General features: G+C 39.0%; 1 protein-coding gene and 1 long non-coding RNA gene across 2 annotated transcripts in view; one reads left to right on the forward strand and one right to left on the reverse strand.

Moving 5' to 3' along the window:
• ZNF609 (zinc finger protein 609) overlaps positions 1-15,821 on the forward strand; it is a 212,111-nt gene that overhangs the window by 52,359 nt on the left and 143,931 nt on the right. The gene's annotated exons all lie outside the window — the stretch shown is intronic.
• Positions 7,503-15,821, reverse strand: part of LOC115301037 — a 102,184-nt gene continuing 93,865 nt past the window's right edge. The window contains exon 5 of the long non-coding RNA XR_003912951.1: positions 7,503-7,612. This is a non-coding gene — a long non-coding RNA (uncharacterized LOC115301037). The remainder of the gene's footprint in view (positions 7,613-15,821) is intronic.

Consider the following 15,821-nt stretch of genomic DNA (forward strand, 5'->3'; position numbering starts at 1 on the left):
AAATAAACTTCAAACTCACAATATCTAAAACAAAGTAATAATTTGTTCCTAATGCCCACTTTTCTTCATACTTTCTGAATTTCAGCAGTGGGATTATTTCCTTCCATTCACCCTGACCAGAAACTTCATGTCACCCTTAATACTTTTTTTCCTCGCTGCTCACATCTAGTATATCACAAAGTCTATTTGAAAGACTGTTTTCTACATATCTCGTTACCTTTCTCTTTGTACTTGCCATTTTCTTTGTTCAGACTGTCATCAGTTTTTACCTGGACCAAACTCTATTTTCACTCCCTTTCTTTCCCATTTGGTAAATTGTCATTCAGGACCTAGCTTAAATGTCACGTCCTCTTTAAAGTGTATTTTTGTTAGCCACCTCTTCAAACTTTCAGGTGAAATTAAACATCTTTCTATTAATGTTGTGGAAATTTTAAATATTGTGTAGGTATTAATACCATAAGCTGTAGCATTATACAGACTTGAGTTTGAATTCTGGCTCTTAATAGCTGTAGGGCCTTGAACACATTCTTCACCCTTTCTGAGCCTCAATTTCCTTATCTTAAAGCTAATAAGTAGTTCGTAGAGCAGAAGTGAAGATTGAATCCAGTTATGAAGGTAATGATTATAGTAATCCTGGCCACTATTTAACATTTATTCTTTGCTAAAAAGTGAGCTGAATATAATACTTGATACATACTGCTTATGAGACATGGCTGTTAGCTTAGTGCCTAATGGTTCAGTCAACTAAAGCTAAGTATTTTCTATTGTCTTCTTTCACTGAGCTGAATGTCTTAACAGTGAGAACCATGCCCATCGATAAACAGTTCCTGAGTTTGAATTTATTTAGTGTGATTTGGCAAAATGCTAGGAAGTCTTCACCATAATACTGTATTCCCTGTTAACTTGACTGCAGTTCCGTTGGGATTTGAAGGTTTTGGGTTTCCTAGTAAGGTTACACATTCCCCTGGAGTAATAACACCTTGTGCTCTTATCAAGAACTATCCTATGGGAATTAATTGTTTATCAGCTGCTCTCTAATCTGAGAAAGACCTTACAGAATGAGACTGGGTGGGAACAAAGGGGAGAAGAAGAGACCTGAGCACACTGTATCATGGGGAACAAAATCACATTTGCCTTATTCTTTTTACTAATTTGTAATGGACATCATGCTATCTAAAACACCATGGCAACATTTGGTAGCACAGCTAAGGCTGCCAAACATGGGATTAGATCATGTAAGAGTGTGTCATTTCTGTTAACTTAAAGAATTAGTTAAAAATAGTCTAAATTAGTTAGGTTATTTAATGCTCTGTGATATTAGAAGCCTGACTGCAGACTCATTCCCTGTAAAGATTAATAGCTTTATATTGAGTAGTAAGAGAGAATATTCTAGACTTGGTCCCTAATTTTGGCTAGTTATCTGATAAATGAATATCAGCCATCAGCTACCCTATGAACTATCAGAAAATTGTTGAGCACTAATTAGATGATAAACCTGAAAGCATTGAAAAGGCTACACAAATGCAAAGTGGATTATTCTAGACTTGAACATGTGACTTTGGAAAACTAACTTAGCCTACTGGGACTAAGTCTCCTTATCTCTAAAATGAAAGGTTTGGAAAAAATTACTTCCATTGCTCTGTCAGTTCTAAAATTTTGCCTGGCTCGTGTAGATGATAGAGCATGGCACTCTTGACCTCAGGGTTGTAAGTTCGAGCCCCATGTTGGTTGTAGAGGTTACTTAAAAATAAAATCTTTATTTATTTTAATTTTTAATTTTTTTAATGCTTTTTATTTTTATTTTTGAGAGACAGAGAGAGACAGTGCGATCAGGGGAGGGTCAGAGAGAGAGGGAGACACAGAATCTGAAGCAGGCTCTAGCCTCTGAGCTAGCAGTCAGCACAGAGCCCGACGCGGGGCTCGAACCCACGAACTGTGAGATCATGACCGAAGCCGAAGCCGGACACTTAACTGACTGAGCCACCCAGGTGACCCCAAAATAAAATCTTTAAAAAAATAAAATTTTGAGAGACTTCATCCTGTCTGTCCATCTAACTGGTATTTCTTGCTTTCACACAGTCATAACACATCAGCCATAGTTACTCTTTTAAAACTTGTCCAGTCAGGTCTTTAAGGCCCTTGTATACATGATCTGTACTTCTCCCTGCTGTACCTCAGTGGCTTTATCTCCTGTTTCCCCCGCTCACTTTTCTCCAGACATACTGCATTCTTCTCTTCCTTGAGTATCTCAGGCATGCTCCTCTTGCCTTAGGGTTCCTACATTGAAAATTCCGACTTCTAGAATTCTCTTTTCACAGATTCGTCAATTCCCCCATCTCCTTCAAGCTTTAACAGCAGTCACCCTATTTTAAATTTGCAACTGCCTCTACATGCCCCCCCTTACCTTGTTCCATTATTTTTTTCTCAAAGCATGAATCTACTAATTAACTAAAAGTGTACTTAAATATTATGTTTATTTTTTTATGTTTGTTTATTTATTTTAAGAGTGCGCATGTGTGCATGGTTGGGGGCAGGGGTCCAGAGAGCGGGGGGGGGGGGGGGGGGGGGGGGGGGGGGGGGGGGGGGGGGGGGGGGGGGGGGGGGGGGGGGGGGAGAAAGAGAATCCCAAGCAGGCTCCACGCTGTTAGTGCAGAGCCCAGTGTGGGGCTCCATTCTGTGAACCACAACATCATGACCTGAGCTAAAACCAAGAGTTGGAGGCTTAACTGACTGAGCCACTCAGGCACCCCATATGTTTATTGTTTATTATCTGATTCTCTCTGCTAAAATGCAAATTCTACCAGGGAAGAGATTTTTCTTGTGTGCTTCTTTACCCTTGTTTTCCAAGCACCTTTAATACTACCTGGCACGTTAAATATTTGTTAAACATATGGATGGGCTGTCCATTTTGGTGAATACTAATTTTCATACCATTTTCAGCTAATCTGAGCCTCATTTGATACATTTTCAGATTGCTGTTTTAGATCTCTTATGTTAGACGTTTTCCTCAATATCTAGTAGTTCTTTGTTGTCTGCTCATGGCTTAAACATCTTTAAGATGGGACACGGAAAGATTGAAAGCTCTGAAGTGCCATTAGCAGGGTGTATTTATGGTGAACTTCACATTGCAATGGCTGTTAAATTGGCAAACCCTAGATGTCAGTATCTTTAGGTCTTTCCTCATGGGTTTACCAGACTCCTTAGAAAAACCTTTGGAGTCTTCCTCAAGGTAAGGACTAACTGCCAGCTTTCTTTTTGCCACGTGATAAAGAGAGCTGGGGCTTCAGCCTTCGGCATTCAATATGTTTAAATCCACATTTAATCCTCTTATTTTAGGTGTGGTCCTCATGTCCTCCTCTATGCCTGGAGCACCTTAGCCCTAAGATCTTTTGTTTGACCTTCTCCAGAGAATAAACCTCTAGTCTCCTGTGTTGGGGGGAGGGTGGGAGAGGTAGTATCTGAATGAGAACAGGGATTAAGTTTATAACTGGCTTAAACAGTTTTTAGTCATTCTCACTTTTAATCACACCAGTCTCCCACCCCCACCCCAGCCTGAGTTACCTGCTTTTGAGTTCCTGAGCTCTTGGCTGGCAGGGTTGATTGGTATAGCTAGAAGTTGTCCCTACTGCAGCATTCTTGTATATTCGTAATCAGTTGCTATTTGACTTGCTTTCTAGATTCCAAAATGTTACAGTTGTCTCCGTTTCTTCTTTGTGGGTTTTAAAGTTTTTTGGAAAATCCTTTATTGTGGTTTTGTCAACTATATTTATGGCAGCTGTTTTCTTGTGTGCCATTTGCCTTTTTGTTCTAAATTGACATTTTTATTGAGATAATTGTAGAGTCACATGTAGTGGTAGGAAATAGTACAGAGAATACTTTAAAAAAATTTTTTTAATGTTTTATTTATTTTTGATACAGAGAGACACAAAGCATGAGAGGGGGAGGGGCAGAGAGAGAAGGAGACACAGAACCGGAAGCAGGCTCCAGGCTCTGAGCTAGCTGTCAGCACAGAGCCTGACGTGGGGCTTGAACCCACAAACGTGATATCTGACCTGAGCCGAAGCGGGGGGCTTAACCGACTGAGCCACCCAGGCGCCCTAGTACAGAGAATACTTTACCCAGTTTCCCCCAATGATAATATTTTGCAAAACTATAGTATAATATCAAAACTAGTTATTGAAATTGATACAATCCACCAATCTTACTCAGATTTGACCAGTTTTACTTGTTCCTCTGTGTCTCGGGGGCGGGGGGGTGGTGAGAAGGGAAGGGGGGGTGGTTCTATACAAACTTACCAGATATGGAGGTTTGTCTTTTTACCACCACTGTCAAGATTCTAAACAGTTACATCACTACAGGGATCCCTGATCATGTCCTTTTATACCATAGCCACCTCTCTCTATATATACCCATCCCCCATCTAGAGAATCCCAGGCAACCACTAATCTGTTAGCCATTTCTAAAAGTTTGTCATGTCAAAAATGTTACGTAAATGGAATCATTAAACAAGTAACCTGTTGGAATTGGCTTTTTTCAGTCAGCATATAATTCTCTGGAGATTAATCCAGGTTGTTGCATTTTTCAGTAGTTCATTCCTTTTTATTGCTGAGTTTCTATGGTATGGGTATGTACATTCCAGAGTTTGTTTAACCAATCACCTGTCGAAGGATATTTGGGCTGTTTACAGTTTTGGGCATTATGAAAAAATTGCTGTGAACATTTATATACAGGTTTTGTGCATACCTAGGTTTTTATTGCTGGATCATGGTAATGGTGCATTCATTGTTTTAAGAAACTTCTAAATTATTTTTCAAAGTGGTATACCATTTTATCATTCCTACCTACAGTGAAAGATCCATTTTCTTTGCATTCTTACCAATATTTTGTGTTACTGCTGTTTTTTAAATTAGCCATTCTGTTAGAAGTATAGTGATATCTCATTGTGGTTTTACTTTGCATTTCTCTAATGACTAACAGTGTAAAGATCTTTTCGTGTACTTGTTTGTTGTCTGTATATCCACTTCTCTGAAATGTCTCTGAATGTCTTTTGCCCATTTGCTAATTGTTTACTGGTTTTTTATATATTCTTGATCTAGTACTTTGTGAAATGTATGGTTACAAATATTTTCTCCCAGTTTGTAGCTTAACCTTTTATTCTTTGTACAGGAGCTTTCACAATACAAACGTTTTTAATTTTGATGAGGTTCAGTTATCAGTTTTTTCTTTTATAGATCGTGTCTTTGGTGTTAAGTCCTAAGAACTCTGCCTATTCTTAGACCTTGAAGATTTTCTCTTCTTTCTTCTAAAACTTTTATAACTTTGTTTTACACTTAAGTCCATGGTCCATTTGAGTTAGTTTTTATAGAAGGTATGAGGTTTAGATTGAGGTTGTTCATTTTGTGTGTGTGCGTGCCTGTGGATATCCAGTTGTTTAGGGGGCTAACCTTCCTCCCTTGAGTTGCTTTTGGAATTTTGTCAAAAAATCATTTGAGTAAACTTGCATATGTTTATTTCTGTGCTCTCTGCTCTGTTGCATTGATCTATGTGTCTTTCCTTCTACCAGTACCACACTGCCTCCATTCCTGTAGCTATTTAATAAGCCTTAATGTTGTATGCTGTGATTCTTCTCACTTTATTTTCTTTGTCAAGATTGTTTTAGTTATCCTTACACTAATGCCTTTCCATATCAATTTTAGAATTAGTTTATCTACAAAAAACCTTGCTAGGATTTTTTTTTAAGTTTATCTATCTGTCTATTGAGAGAGAGAGAGAGAGAGAGAGAGAGAGAGAGAGAGAGAACGCACAAGCAGGAGAGGCGCAGAGAAAGAGAGACAATCCCAAGTGGGCTACATGCTGTCGGCACAGAGCCTGACGCGGGGCTCCATCCCACGAACTCTGAGATCATGACCTGAGCCAAAATCAAGAGTCATAGACTTAACCAACTGAGCCACCCAGGGCCCCTTAAATTTACCTTCTTAAACCATCTGACCCTTACTTGGTGTGCTATCAGAATCTAATATTTTTTTTAACCCAGTTGGAGAGCCTGTTGTCCTCTCATCATTACTGAGTTACTGAATGTTATTTATAGTTTTTCATTGATTTGAGATACCATCTTTATCACAGTCTAAATTTTTACATATATTTGGGTCTGTTTCTGGACTGTTTGTTCAGTCATCTGTTATTTTTAATGATTGTGGATCTGTGAGACATTGTAGTGTCTAGGAGGAGGCATAGCATGATAGTTGAAGAGTTTAATTCTAGTTGCCTAGTTGAATGCTAGCTCCATCATTTACCAACTAGATGACTTAGTGTGAGTTACTTAAATTCTGTGTAGGTTATAATGTAGGTTATAATACACACTTTAGGGTTCTTGCAAGGATTAATGCATTAATGTATAAAGCTCTCTTAATGCTATGTAACACAGTAAGTGCCTTGTAAGAGTTAGGCTATTACAACAGAATTCTATCTAGACTAGCTTTAAAAATGTTTTTTTCTGTTCTTCCCAAAGAATAGAAGTGCTGATTGGAATTTAGTTGACTTTATAGATTTGAGGGAGAAATGCCCTGGGTGGCTCAGTCGGTTGGCTATCTGACTCTTGATCTCAGCTCAGGTCATGATCTTATGGTTCATGAGATCAAACCCGTGTTGGGGCTCTGCACTGACAGTGTGGAGCCTGCTTGGGATTTTCTCTCTCTGCCCCTCCCCATGCTGCTGTGCTCTGTCTCTCAAAATAAATAGAAAAATTAAAAAATGAAAGAAATGGTCCTTATAATAACGTAATAAACTACTGCATTGTCATTATATGATACTGGCTTACCACCTAAGAACATGGTATATTTCTTCAGTTACTCAAGTTAGGGTCTTGTGTCAGTTCTGGGTTTAATAGATTGTTTTCTTTTTAATTTTTTTAAGTTTATTTTTTTTATTTTAAGAGAGCGCACACACAAGCAGGTTGGGGCAGAGGGGGCAAAGAGAGAATCCCAAGAGTGCTACACACTGTTAGCACAGAGCCTGATGTGGGGTTCAAACTCATGAGCCATGAGATCATGACCCGAGCCAAAATCAAGAGTTCCAACATTTAATCGACTAAGCCACCCAGTGTACAAAGAGATTATTTTCTGTTCTAATCTAAAACACGAAAAGAAAGAAATATTGGGACCTATGTAAACTTCACGAGTATGACATTATTGGCTCGCATTTTCCCTAGAATAATAGTGGCATAAAAACATGATAGGAGTTCCTGGATGGCTCAGTTGGTTGGGCAGCCAACTGTGGATTTTGGCTCAGGTAGTGATCCCAGGGTTGTGGGATCGAGCCCTGTGTCAGACTCTGTGCTGAGTGTGGAATCTGCTTAAGATTCTCCCTCCCTCTCTTTCTCTCTCTGTCCCTCCCTCCCTCCCCTTCTCCCCCTCCCTCTTCATCTCCCTATCCCTCTCCCTCTCTGTCTCCCTCCCTCTCCCCCTTTCCCCTACTTGTGCTCTTAATAAATAAATACAAATAAATAAATAAAGACATGATGCTGTAGATTACATCATTAGATGTTATATCGGTGTTTTCTTCTACGTTGGTTGTTTAAGCTGGTCTTCTCAGTGCTTTCTCACGTTTTTTCACCCTAAAGTGCATGAACATTTGAGTGATAAAAAAGAAAAGCTTAAGGAATGATAACCTTTAGGATAGTAATAATGAAATTCAGAATAAATGTGAATATATATATATGAATATTGAGTGAATATTTATATCCTTGAGTAACAGAAATATGAAAATACAACTTTGAATTTCGGTATTGAGATTTTTCTGAGGGTGAGTTCTGCTCTGGGAAAGATGCTTATATACTCAGTTTTTAAAATCACTGTACTCTGTCCTCAGTTTTTCTTCTTCTTTTTAAAAATTTTTTTATGTTTATTTATTATTGAGACAGAAAGGAACAGAGCATGAGTAGGGGAGGGACAAAGAGAGAGGGAGACACAGAATCCGAAGCAGGCTACAGGATCTGAGGTGTCAGAACAGAGCCTGATGCGGGTCTCGAACCCATGAACCATGAGATCATGACCTAAGCCGAAGTTGGACGCTTAACTAACTGAGCCACCCAGGAGCCCCTCCTCAGTTTTTCTTAACATCTTCCTGCAAACTCTAGCTGAATGTTTTGCATTATAGATTGTTCAATGTTTTTTAAATTTTTTAATGCTTATTTATTTTTGAGAGAGAGAGTGTGAAGAACAGGGGAGGGTCAGAGAGAGAGGAAGACACAGAATCTGAAGCAGGCTTCAGGCTCTGAGCTGTCAGCACAGAGCCTAACGCGGGGCTCGAACTCACAAACTCTGAGATCATGACCTGAGCTGAAGTCAGATGCTTAACCAACTGAGCCATCCAGGTGCCGCTAGATTGTTCAATTTTAAAGGGAAAACTACTTTTGATTATGTGTAAGTGACTGTCCCAAACTCAATCCCCAGCTTGCATATATCAGTTAATGGCTTCAATGAATAGCAAGTAAGGTAAAAGACTGCTTCCAGTGAGAGCTACAGGAGATGTCATATACACATGCCCTTAAATCATGCTTTTGTTTGTGTTTCTTTTTCTCTAGAATTATTTAGGTTTGATAAGTGGTTATGTTTATTCTAGGAAAGAGTGGGTTAGGGGTAAAAAACATAATAGTTGTATAGTTTGACTAAGAACTGTTGATCTAAGTGCAGCTGGGTGGCTCAGTCTGTTGAACATCCATCTGACTCTTGATTTCAGCTCAGGTCATGATCCCAGGGTCATTGGATTGAGCCCCATATTAGGCTCTGCACTGAGCATGGAGCTTGCTTGAGATATTTTCTCTTTCTCCCTCCCTCCCTCTCTCCTACTTACATATACATATATATGTAAATATAACTATAAACCATATAGAGAAATACATTTTTTAAAAGCTTATTAAGTAATCTCTATACCGAACGTGAGGCTCAAACTCACAACCCTGGGATCAAGAGTCACATGCTCTTCTGAATGAGCCAGCTAGGTTCCCCTTTAAAAGGCGAAAGATTTATACGATCTGAAGACAAACCAGAGTATGCTAGGTTCCCCTTTAAAAAGGTTTTATTGTGGGGTGCCTGAGTGGTGCAGTCGGTTAAATGTCCGACATCAGGTTATGATTTGTGCGTGAGTCCCTGGATGGGCCTCTGTGCTGACAGCTCAGAGCCTGGAGCCTTCTTCAGATTCTGTGTCTCCCTCTCTTCCCCGCCCCTGCTCAGGGTTGCTCGCTCCTTCGCACTCTCGGGGGTGCTCTCGGTCGCTCTCTCTCAAAAATAAACAAACATTAAAAAAAAGGTTTTATTATACATACAAAAAGTATACTAGTTAAAAGCTTATAGCTCAGAGAATTTTCCCAATCTGAACACACTCATGTAACCAGCACCCAGATCAAGAAACAGGACATTACTAGACCCTGGAAACTTCCCTTGTGCTGCCTTCTAGTCATAGCCCCTGAGGCTAACCGCTATGCTAACTTCTAATAGCATACGTGAGTTTTTTGCTTATTTAAAAATTTTTTTCAAATGGGGAGTCCTACCCTTTTGAGCCTGTGAGAGTCCTACACCTTAAGTGCATGCAGTTGTAGTTTGTTCACTCTCCTTGCTCTCTGAACCGGGCCTTTGTGAGAGAATATGCTGCAGTTTATTTAACCATCCTACTGTTCATGAGTATTTGAGCATTTATAATTTTCAGAGCACTTCTCAGCCATCTTTTCTTAATAGTACAGGGACTGTGGACATTTTCTGAAATATACTGATGAGGAAATCTGACAATACTTATCTCTACTTTAGAAATTTCATAGTGGTGAATATACACCTTTTAATTTAGAAACTTAACGAAACATTACCTCAGTTAGCTGTTGCTACATACAAGCACTCCAGTTTAACGGCTTAAAACCACTACTATTTACTTAGTTTTTTATTTATTCTGAGGATTAGCAGTTTAGGCTGGATTGTGCTATGTGGTTCTGGTGATCTGCACCAGATTTGGTTTGGCTTGGTTGGGACTGCTGAACCACTTTCTCCATGTGGCTTTGCATTCCCTTGCAGGCTATATAAGGGTTATTCACATGATGGTCTCTCTCCCCAAGAGGAAGTGTGGGGTGTGCACCAGCCTTCTTGAAGCTGAGGCAGAAAACTGGCACTGCTTTTGCTTCCTCCACTTTCTGTTGGTCAAAGTAAGTCACAAAGCCAGCACAGAATCAAGTGGTAAATAAGTTGAATTCTGTTTCCTGATGAGAGAATTGCAAGGTTGGTTCAGGGAAGGGAAGAATTTATGACTTTTTTTCCCTTTCAAACTACCATAGACATATTTTGTGTTTGTTTTTTAGGAAAATAAATCCCAGTGATCCAACCTGAGTGACCTATCTTGTTTTTGCTATGTATTCATATAAGCTTTTATTATTCTCATTTCCTTTTTTAAACAGTGTTTAGAGTGATAAATGGAAATAGAACTATCTTGTATTTGGGTGGCATTTTAATTTTATTTATTCTTCTTCCTCCTGCCTTTTTTTCTGTGCTATTCATCTTATCATTGAAGAACACCTCTTCAACAAAGCCTTTTTAACTCTGTGTTATTCCACCTCACCCCTACCCTGGAATCTTTCCTTTGAACCCCTCCTGGCAGTGTTTAGCATCCAGTAACGTTTTATTACATTCAGTTGTTTTCGTGTCTGTTTTCTGTTACTAGACTCTAAGCTTCTGCATGTATCCCCAGTGTCTGACATGCAAATCTTTTAAAATGATGGATGAAATTGTGAGAGAGCTGCTAGTTTTTTCCGTTACCAAATCTGTCTTCCCCAGTTTAGTACAGAATTGTTTATCCTTGTGCTTCTATTCGAATGTAATTGCTGCTGCTTTGACTAGAGGACAGGACTTAAATTATTTTTTAAAGATTTTATTTTGGGGGCACCTGGGTGTCTCAGTCGGTTAAGCGTCTGACTCTGAATTTTGGCTCAGGCCATGATCTTACAGTTTGTGGGATCACTACACTGGCAGGGCAGAGCCTGCTTGTGATTCTCTCCCTCTCAGGCTGCCCCTTCCCTCCTCTCTCTCTCAAAATAAATAAATAAGCTTAAAGAAAAGATTTTTATTTTTAAATAATGTCTCCACCCAGTGTGGGACTTGCATTTATAACCCCGGTATCAAGAGTCGTGTGCTTTACCAGTTGAACCAGCCAGGTGCCCCAACAGTATTTAGATTTAAGTTAGTGAGAAAAGTCAAATATCACCATCCATATATAACAATGATTAACTATTACTTCTCTTTGTACTAATTATTTTGATTAAATATAATTTTTATTTATAGGATACTATGTTTTTATTTAGAATGGAGTATTTTATATAGGTAATGCCTTTGATATGTTTGAAAATGGAATAATTCTATATGTGTAATGAACATATAATGCCCTTTTCTTCTTTCCTACCAATTATCTGAGCTCTGCCTTTTGGGGGAACTCTTTATGAGTCCATTGTTTACTATAAAATCAGAAAATGCCAGATGCTTACTTGGTCTCTTAGCAATGAGTTTGAGACTTTGACCCAAGGTTCACTAACCACATGTATCATCTCTGATATTTTCATGTCTCTGATGCCAGGGGACAATGGAAAATTGTTTCTGATGGTGGTGACAGCACCATTCAGTCTCCGGAGGCATCAGTGCTTCAGCAGTTCAGAGGCAGCAGTATTCTTATGAGGCGGATAATGTAGCATGATTTTGTAAGTGGTTCTGGTTGTATAGCCTCTTCCTGTGCTTGCTTGTTTTCTGAGACTAATTCTTCAGACTTCTGGGGAGTTAGTTCTATGAGTCACCCATTAAGCTTCATCTTTTGTGGTGCTCCTGGCTACCTCAGTCAATAGAGCATGCAATAGAGCATGCAAATCTTGATCTCAGGGTTGTGAGTTCAAGCCCCACATTAGATGTAAAGATTACTTTAAAAATGTTTAAAAAAAAAAAACAAATCAAACTTTCATCTTTTGCTTAAGTCATTCAGAGTTAGTTTCTGTAAGCACAACCATGAACCATCTGATACAATAAGTAGAATTTTTAGAGTACAAACCACAGTATACATTGAAGAAGTATACATCTTACTGAGATAAAGCTCATGAAATGCTACACAGAAATGTAATATCGTATATAATACAGATTGTAAGTGATATAAAAGAAGGAAAAGTCGGGGCACCTGGGTGGCTCAGTCGGTTAAGCTTCCGACTTCGGCTCAGGTCAGATCTCACGTTCGTGGGTTCGAGCCCCGTGTCGGGCTCTGTGCTGACAGCTAGCTCAGAGTCCGGAGCCTGCTTCAGATTCTGTGTCTCCTTCTCTCTCTGCTCCTCCCCCTTTATGCTCTGTCTCTCTCTGTATCAAAAATAAATAAAACATTAAAAAAAATTAAAAAAAAGGAGAAGTCAGTGGAAGAATATTTGGAAACGGGTTTATAGAGGAAGTGGGATTCAAATAGTGAGTGTAGAATTTGGATAGAAAGAAGAAATGTTTAGAAAGGTATAAGTCAGTCAGGAAAATGTAATTATTAATTGTTTTCACTGAGAACTTTTAGTAATATTTAGATAGCTCTGCTTCATACTCACCAAAAATAGGAAGGAAAAAAAGGAAGGAGGATGTTAGGATTATATATTTAAAGTAGGCCAGAAAAGTGTGTGAAACTATTTGTAATTCTCATGACTGTATAACTGGGAGTGTTACAAGTCGACCTGTGAAAGAATATGTAGACATTTCTTTTTGCGAAAGTTCTTTTTCAAAATCACTGAAGGCTATCAACAGGTTTTTTAAGGGGCAGAGAGAGTTAGCTATTCTCTCTCTTGTTTTAATGTTTAAAAACTGTTTGATTTGTGATTATACTTTGAGAATCATACTCCCTGATCATTCTCATAATCATATCCATCTCTGTATAACCAATAATCCATTTGTCCATCAGGTATCCAGGCCTCTGGGAGTGTACTGGAGCGTCTCTCACTTTATTTTGTAAATATGGTTTCATAATTGACTTTGTCCAGATAAAAGTAAAACTTAATTGAGACTTGTTCTTCTCCAGCAAATTGATGCAAATGAGTATTCTTTTTCTTTGCTCCCATGATTATTTTGCAGACTGTATTATAGCACTGAATTGCCTTACTCTATTGTAATTTCTGTTTTTATGTCTGATTTCCTACCCACCCCCACCCCCAACCTCTCCAATCCCCATCTATAAGCCATTTGATAAGGACTCCTTCATCTCTGCATCTCCAGTGTCTGGCATGTAATTGGGCTGTATACATTATTTTTTAATATTTAACCAATTGTTTCCTTTAAGTGCACTTTGGAAGGAATTTGAAGAATTAAGATATTCTTTAGTTCAGAGTTACCATGGACATTAAGTATGATGTAGCTGGCCTGGTACATTTAGGCTTTTTGTTTGTTTGAAAAGATTTAAGATACCTTGGTCAGATGTGTTTTGTTGGGGGGCTTAGCGATTTCCAACAGTTCACTAGCTCTAGCCTGGAATTGTGCTGTTTTACTTTCTTCGGATAGGGGTAGACTTTATCTTTTAGAACAGTTTTAGATTTACAGTTTAGATTTACAGAAAAATTGAGACAATATTACAGAGTTCCTATATATACCTGCTCCCAGATTCTCCTCTTATTAATATCTTACTAGTTCATGTGATACATTTGTTACTATTACTGAACCAGTATTAAGACATTATTAACTAACTGCCATACTTTATTCATATTTCCTTTGTGTTTTTGCCAGATGTCTTTGTTCTGTTTCAAAATCTCATCCAAGGGACCACATTATGTTTAGTTATCATGTTTCCTGACACTCCTCTTGGCCAAGATAGTTTCTGAGATTTTTCTTGTTTTTGATGACCTTGACAATTTTACTTTTTTTTTGTTTGTTTTGTTTTGGTTTTGGGTTTTTTTTCTTGGAACAAATAATTTATTGGAATATGTGCTTGGCATCAGACTACTCGAAGTTGTAGACCTTGACAGTTTCAAGGCATAATGGTCAGATGTTTTTAAATTTTGTTAAGTGTATTTGTTTTGAGAAAGAAAGATGGGAGGAGGGACAGAGAGAGAATCCCAGGCAGGGTCCACACTCTCAGTGCAGAGCCCGACGTGCGGCTGGAACCCACAAACTGTGAGATGGTGACCTGAGCCAAAACCAAGAGTCAGACGTTCAACCCCTGAACTCCTTAGGCACCCTTTAGTGGTCAGATGTTTTGTAGAATCACCCTCATTTGGTATTTAACTGATGTTTTGCTCTTTAAAAAAAAAATTTTTTTTAAGGAATCTCTGTGCCCGACATGGGGCTCAAACTCAAGACCCTGAAATGTTTTGTTTTTGATTAGACAGAAGCTATGGGTTCAGGGAAGAAGGATCATGAAGATAAAGTAACATTTTCATCCCATTACATTAAAGGCACATACTGTTTATGTGACTTATCATTGTTGATGTTGACTTTGTTCACTTGAGATAGTGTTTGTCAGGTTTATCTCTCCTAAAGCTGCTCTCCTTCCCCCTTTTCTATTCTCTGCTCTTTGCAGGAAGTCACCATGCTTAGTCTATACTTACTGAGTGGGGAGAAGCAAGTGTTCTCTCTTCTTGAGGACAGAAATTATTTGGAATTCTTCTGCATGAGTAGTTCTGTTATGCTTTTAAATAACTCGGTTTATGATGGTGGAGAAAGGTGGAAAGCTGTGAGGTGTTGGACAGAATTCCTCAACTCCAAGGGTCTGACTCTAGGTTCTCATTTCTGTAAATAAAGTCATGTCAGGTGCTCTAAGTAAACTGTCAGGTTGTGATTCATTGGTCTAGGTTGTTTTTGTTTCCCCTCCTTTTGCTGTCTAGACCTCTTTGAAAATGATTTTAGTGAGCCTCTGAAAAACAGAGAGCTTTGTCTATGTCCCTGTGTCCAAAAAACATGTTCCTAGGGTTCTGATGGGTTCTGAATAGCCAACTTCCACTTTAAGGAAGGAGGAGGAGGTTTCATGACCACATATAGCTGCATTGCACATTGAAAGAAAATATTTGGGGGCGCCTGGGTGTTTCAGTCGGTTAAGTGTCCGGCTTCAGCTCAGGTCAGATCTCACTGTTTGAGGGTTCGAGCCCCGCGTCAGGCTCTGTGCTGACAGCTAGCTCAGAGCCTGGAGCCTGTTTCAGATTCTGTATCTCCCTCTCTCTCTGATCCTCCCCTGCTCCAGCTGTCTCTCTCTGTCTCTCAAAAATAAATAAATTTAAAAAAGCATTAAAAAAGAAAATATTTGTTATACTACTTTAGGAGCCAAAGACCAAGACCCACTGGAGTGAATAAGACATGGTATACCTTCACTTTTTCTCAAATAATCTGATATATGATTTAAATATGACTAAAGCATGTGTGTATCACTAGTTACAATCTTTTTTTTTAATGTTTATTTTTGAGAGAGAGAGAGCATGAGCAGGGGAGGGACAGACAGAGGGGGAAATACAGAATTAGAAGCAGTCCTAGGCTTGAGCTGTCAGCACAGAGCCTGACATGGGGCTCTAACCCATGAACTGTGAGATCATGACATGAGCCGAAGTTGGAAGTTTAAGAAGTTGGAAGATTAACGACTGAGCCACCCAGGCACGCCTAGTTTTGTTTTTCTTAGTTTATTTATTTTGAGAAAGATACAGAGAGCAAGTGGGGGAGGGGCAGAGAGTGAACGAGATAGAATCCCAAGCAGGCTCCATCCTGTCAAGCTCAGAGCTGGCTGCAGGGCTTGAACTCCCTAACTGTGAGATCATGACCTAAGCCGAAATCATGAGTCAGTCGTTTAACCAGTTGAGCCACCTGCAG

This window comes from Suricata suricatta, chromosome 9, assembly GCF_006229205.1.
Source record: "Suricata suricatta isolate VVHF042 chromosome 9, meerkat_22Aug2017_6uvM2_HiC, whole genome shotgun sequence".
Taxonomy (NCBI): domain Eukaryota; kingdom Metazoa; phylum Chordata; class Mammalia; order Carnivora; family Herpestidae; genus Suricata; species Suricata suricatta.